The following is a 6,811-nucleotide window of genomic DNA, read 5'->3' as shown; positions in this document are numbered from 1 at the left end:
GGGGACAAGTAGCAGAATGGAATGCTAGCTGGCTTCAAGCATTCAAATTTGAATCTTGTCTGATGGAAAAATGGATAAATAGTGAAATGCGGATCATATCTCGTTTCAACTGTTGGAAAGGTTTTCTTTTGATGCTTCCAGTGTAAATGTTAATCTTAAAAAAAAATGTGTGACAGCTTCTTTCAGATTGGCTGTGGCTCCTCCTTCTTTGTCAAGTGACACTGGTTAGTTTAAGTCATTGGTCTGCATTAAATGGAGGTTAATTAATCTGTAAAACCAACATTTTATTATGGCCGCGCTGAAAGTCTGGTTGGTTGAAACTTTGTGAAAGCATTTAGCTCTGGACATGAGGCAATCACATCAACAATTGGGATTTTAAAAATTTCTGGCCAATTTCAATATGTGACTCGGGGGGAGCAGGGAGAGGAATGACATTTTTGTGTGTTGACTTGCCTTAATTAATGTTTGTAGTAATGATACTAATGATGTCTAATGTTTTACTTGCTGAATTGAATTGGTCAGGTTCTTTGCAAATTTAAAAGCGCAGAAACTTTGTACAAGCAAAAGTTTTTAAAACTTGAAATGCTGCGAGACGTGTGCCTGCAGCTTTCTCTGATTGATGATGTCTGCACTTGGCAGCATTGGAAATGCAAAAAAAAGGAAGATAACTTTTTCACAAGCAGCTGTGAACTCTGTTTTAATTCAGTACGGAACAGCTTTTGAATTGCTGAATGCAATTTTAGAGATATTGGACGTTATTAAATGAAAGTTTCTTAATATTGAGTAAATATATTCCCGACGAGGGAGAAGGATTTTTATGAGTTGACAAATTAACCCCTTGTGCTCGTAAGCATTGTCACAATTGATTCGCTGCTTATTTTATTTGAAGTAGGTGACCATCGGAAAGAATGTGTGGAATTTGCGATGTTCACCTGTTATTCCTGTGTGGAAAGCTGGCAACCAATTTGGAAGCTATAAGAAAAGAGGGTGAAGATTATTATTTACATAACAGAAAAGCATTCTCAGAGGGAACCAACTAGGAGGCGATCAGGAAATCAGACGAACTAGCGAGGATAGGGCAGAGAAACAGGGATCCCATGGGGTTTGTACCAATCAGAAATGGTTACCGCCACGATTCTGGTAGATATTGTAATTGTGCTTTCCTCAATTTCTAAAACGGAACAGTTGAAGCATTTAGGTTTAATAACTGTCCATAAGGAGAAAAAAGCAAGGCAGTCTCTAGAATGACTACAGCTCCAGTGATGTAGAGGTCAGGGAAGGCATTCAGTTCAAAGGGGTTAGTGAATTGTGACTGAGGGAGTTCGGGAGGGCACAACACAGTAACTGATTACACTGGCCCCAAGTAAACCTCAGGAGCGGGAGGTGGGAGGCCAGGTAATAAGAACATAAAAACATAAGAAATAAGAGCAGGTGTAGGCCATACGGCCCCTCGAGCCTGCTTCGCCATTTTATACGATCGTGGCTGATCCAATCGTGGACTCAGGTCCACTTCTCTGCCCGCTCCCAATAACCCCTTAATGCCTTATCGGTTAAGAAACTGTCTATCTCTGTGTAAAAGTAATTCAATATCCCAGGTTCCACAGCTCTCTGAGTCAGCGAATTCTACAGATTTGCAACCGTCTGAGAAAATAAATTTCTCTTCATCTCAGTTGAAAATGGACAACCCCTTATTATAAATTTACACCCCCTAGTTCTAATCTCGCCCATCAGTGGAAATATTGTCTCTGCATACACCTTGTCAAGAACTCTCATAATTTTATACGTTTCGATAAGATCACCTCTCAATCTTCTGAATCCTGATGAGTAGATGCCCAATCTACTCAACCTTTCATGATAGGTTTCCCCTCATCTCCAGAATCAACGTAGTGTACCTTCGCTGAACTGCCTCCAAAGCAAGTATATCGTTTCGTAAATATGTAAACCAAAACTGCACGCAGTATTACAGGTGTGGCCTCACTAATAACCTGTATAACTGTAGCAAGAATTCCATGCTTTTATACCCCATCCCCTTTGCAATAAAGGACAATATTCCATTGGTCTTCCTGATCACTTGCTGTACCTGCATAATAATATCTTGTGTTTCATGCACAAGTATCCCCAAGTCCCACTGTACTGCAGCACTTTGCAATCATTCTTCATTTAAATAATAAATTGCTCTTTGATTTTTTTCTGCCAAAGTGCATGATCTCACACTTTCCAACATTGTACTCCATCTGCCAAATGTTTGTCCACTCACATCGCCTGTTAATGTCCTTTTGCAGATTTTGTGTTTCCTCCTCAGACATTGCTTTTCTTCCCACGGAACAAAACTACGCAAGGTGGGAGTATTTGAAACCCAGTACAATAGACTGAATAATATCCTTGATGAAGCAGGTCGCACAGTATAAGCAGGCCGGTTACAAATGAGAATGAAACCCGATTAAGCTTTTTCAGCGAACCAGCAGGTCACTGAGATGACACAAAATGATTATGAACGTGGTGAACCAGATTCGTCCATTTCAGTTGGATGAGGTTGAATGGGTGCCCGATGTAATAGCCCCTCCTAATCAGGCACAGTATGTTCCAAATGGAAGTGGATAGTACACGGAAGCGGTAAGAATTTTCCCGCTCCAGATTCAGAAACACGTCCTATGCAAAGACAAGACCCACAGTGCCAACTAATCACATGTCATAGTAAAATACATATCATGAATGGTAGAAGTAGGGGCGTCCGCAGGTATATGACCAGGCTACATTTCCAATGGTGTGGTAACTATACCAGTGTAACCGTCCATTATATCAAAGGAATGCGTAATTAGGTAAGATTAATAAATTACTTCTTGGTATAAGATCCTCTAGAAATGAGTTACCATAACATCGTTGAATTTACAATTCAGTTGGAGGCTGCGAAATTTGCTTCTCAAAACAATGTCCTAAACTTAAATAAAGGAGACTACAAAGGTATGAGGGCAGAGTTGGCTAAAGTGGACTGGGAAAAAAAAATTAAAGTATGGGACGGTTGATTAGCAGTGGCAGACATTTAAGCAGATATTTCCTAACTCTCAACACATATATATGCCAATGAGAAGGAAAAACTGTAAGAGAAGGGATAACCATACGTCGCTAAATAAGGAAATAAAGGATGGTATCAAATTGAAAACAAGACCAGTGGGAGGACAGCGGTTGGGACATTTTAAAAGCTGGCAAAGAACGATTTAAAAAATGATAAAGAGAGGGAAGATGGATTTGAAAGCATACTAACGTGAAAGATAAAAAAGACAGTTGCATAAAAAGGAAACGAGTGCCTGAAGTAAATTTGATGCGATGGGACTGCAGAATTAATAATGGAGAAGTGGGAAATAGCAGAGAAGTTGAACAAATATTTTGCATCAGTCTTAGCGTTAGGAGACTGTAAAAACATCCCAACTGTCGATAATCAAGGGGCTATGAGGAGGGAGGAGCTTAATACAATCAGTATCACTAAAGAAGTAGCACTTGTCAAAATAATAGGACCACAGGCGGACAAGCATTCTGGACCTGATTGCTTACATCCTCGGGTCTGAAAAAGGTGGCTGTGGAGATAGTGGATGCATTGGATGTGATCTACCAATATTCCCTGGATGCGGTCCCAGGGGATTGAAAAACCGCAAATATAACGCGCCTATTAAAAAAAAAATGAGGCAGACAAAAACGACGAAACTATAGACCAGTTAGCCTAACATCTGTCTTTGGGAAAATTCTGGAGTCCATTATTAAGGATGCAGTAGCGGGACATTTGGAAAAGCATAATTCAATCAAGCAGAGTCAGCATGGTTTTATGAAAGGGAAGGGAAATCAAATTTGACAAATTTTACGGCGGTCTTTGAGGAGGTAATGAGCAGGGTGGATAAGGAGGAAATAGTGGGTGTATTTTATTTAGATTTCCAGAAGGCATTCGATAAGCTGCCACATAAAAGGTTATGGCACAAGGTAGAAGTTCACAAGTTGGGGGCAATATATCAGCAAGGAGAGAGAATTTTCTAACTAACAGAAAACAGAGAGTCGGGACAATTAGATAATGTTCTGGTTGGCAAACAGTAACTAGTGGAGTGCTGCAGGGGTCAATACTGGGCCTCAGCTCTTTACAATCTATATTAAAGAATTAGATGACGGAAGTGACTGTAATGTTGCCATTTGCTAATGATACAAAGATTGGTGGGAATGCAAATTTTGAGGAGGACATAACACATCTGTAAAAGGTATGTAAACAGGCTAAGTGTGGGCAAAAATTTGGCAGACGGAATATAATGTGGGAAAATGTGAGGTTATCCACTTTGGCAGAAAAAATAGAAAACCAAATTATAGTTTAAATAGAGAAATATTGCAAAGTCCTGCAGTACAAAGGGACCTGAGGCTCCTTATGCATGAAACACAAAAGGTGAGTATGCAAGTAAAGCAATTAATCAGGAAGGCAGATGGAATGTTGGACTTTATTTCAAGGTGGGGTAGAGTATAAAAGCAGAAACGTCCTGCTTCAACCTTACAAGGTATTGGTGAGACCACACCTGGAGTACTGCGTACAGTTTTGGTCTCCGTATTTATGGAAGGATAAAATGCATTGGAGATGGTTCAGAAAAAGCTCTCTAGGTTTGTTCCAGCGATGAGGCAGTTGACTTATGAGGAAAGGTTGAGTAGGTTGGGCTTATACTCATTGGACTTGAGTAGAATGAGAGGTGATCTTATGGAAAAATATAAGATAATGAAAGGAACTAGACAAGATGGATGCCGAGAGGATATTTCGACTCATAGGGAAAATTAAAACTAGGGAACATAGAATCAGAATAAGTAGCCATGTATTTAAAACTGAGAAGTGGAGGAATTTCTTTTCTCAGATGGTTGTAAATCTATGGAATTCTCTGCCCCCAGATCTGTGGATGGTGGGTCATTGAATATATTCAAGTCGGAGATTGACAGATTTTTGAGCAATGAGAGAATAAAGGAGTATGTGTAGCTGGCAGTGAAGTGGAGCTGGGCCCATGACCGGATCAGTCACGATTTCATGAAATGGAGAAGCATACTCGAGAGATAGCTAACCTAACGCTCCCGAATAAGGGAATAAGTGTCAAAACGGAAAATTATTCCAAAAACAGTGGAATTAGCTCCGGAAACAAGAGGTTCAACTCCAGAAACAGAATTATATAGAAAAACAGTGGAATTCGCACAAGAAACATGAGATTTAACTCCAGAAACTGGAGAATTAGATCACAAAGTACCATAATTAACTCTAGAAACAGAAGATTTAACTCCAGAAACATGAGAATTAGATCCATGAATAGGTGAATTCGCTCCAGAAATAGGAGAAATAGATCATAAACAGGGGATCTAGGAGCTCCAGGAATTGAGCAATTAGCAGCTCCATGGACAGGGGAACAATTAACTAAAAAAACGGGGGAATTAGGTCAAGAATAAGGCAAATCGCTTCAGAGAAACACATTAGGAGAACCAGAAACAGGGGAATTAAATCCATAAGCAGGATATTTACTCCGGAAACAGAGCGTGCAGCTCAAGACGCAGAGGAATCTGCTCCAGAATTAGGAGAATTGGTTTCGCCGAACACAAGGGAATTGGAACTCCAGAAGCAGATGAATGAGCTGTAGAAACAGAGGAATTAGGAGCTTCAGCAAGTGTATATAGGAGCTCCAGCAACTGGAGAATTGGGAAATTGAGAAACTAAGATATAAGATCCAAAAATAGAGCACATACCTCCAGAGAGTTATGAATTAGATCCTGAAACATGTGAATGGCTGCTCCAAAAATAGTGGAATTAAGAGCTCGAAAAATAGCGAAATTAGCACCATAAACAGTGGAATTGTGATCTCCAGAAATTGGAAAATTGTGAGCTCAGAAACAGGTGAATTAACTGTAGATACAGGAATTAGGAACTGCAAATACATTGGAATTAGGAGCTCCAGGAAGAGGGGGAATAGCTCCCAGACAAGGGCTTTTGTTCCAGAAAAAAGGTTATTCTGAGTTCCAGAAACAGTAGAAAGGTTGAGAAACAGGGGAACTAACTCTGGAAATCGAAGAATTTACTCTAGAATAGAGCAATTACGAAGACCAGGAACTAACATTTAGGAGCTCCAGAAACGGGGGAAATAGATCCAGAAAAAGGGAAATAACTCCGGAAACATGTGCATTAGGGAAACCATAAACAGGCTAATTAGGAGCTTCAGAAACAGGAGAATTAACTCAATGAACGGATCATTTAGTTCCAGAACAAGGCAATGAATTCCAGAAAGAAGGGGAATTAGCAAATCCAGAAACAGGGGAATTAGCTCCAGAAACAGTGGAATAGTGATCTCCAGAGGCAATGGTATTAGGAACTCCAGATACAGCTTAATTAATCGAAGAAACAGGGGAATTTGAAGCTGCAGAGTCTGTGGAAATAGATGCTCCAGGAAAAGGGAAAATGGCTCCCGAACAAAAGATTTTGCTGCAGAATTTTGGAATTGGAAGATACAGAAGCGGTAGAATTTACACCAAAAAAGGGAATTAGGAGTTCCAGAAAGAGGGGATTTATTATATAGAAACACATAGAAAATTGATGCAGGAGTAGGCCATTCGGCCCTTCGAGCCTGCACCGCCATTCAATTAGTTCATGACTGAACATGCAACTTCAATTCTCCATTCCTGCTTTCTCGCCATAACCCTTGATCCCACTAGTAGTAAGGACTACATGTAACTACGTTTTCAATATAATTAGTGAATTGGCCTCAACAACTTTATGTGGTAGAGAATTTCACAGGTTCACCACTCTCTGGGTGAAGAAGTT

Source organism: Pristiophorus japonicus, unplaced genomic scaffold, assembly GCF_044704955.1.
Source record: "Pristiophorus japonicus isolate sPriJap1 unplaced genomic scaffold, sPriJap1.hap1 HAP1_SCAFFOLD_100, whole genome shotgun sequence".
In the NCBI taxonomy this organism is placed as follows: domain Eukaryota; kingdom Metazoa; phylum Chordata; class Chondrichthyes; family Pristiophoridae; genus Pristiophorus; species Pristiophorus japonicus.
The sequence above is the reverse complement of the archived record's forward strand: the minus strand, read 5'-3'. Positions refer to the sequence as shown.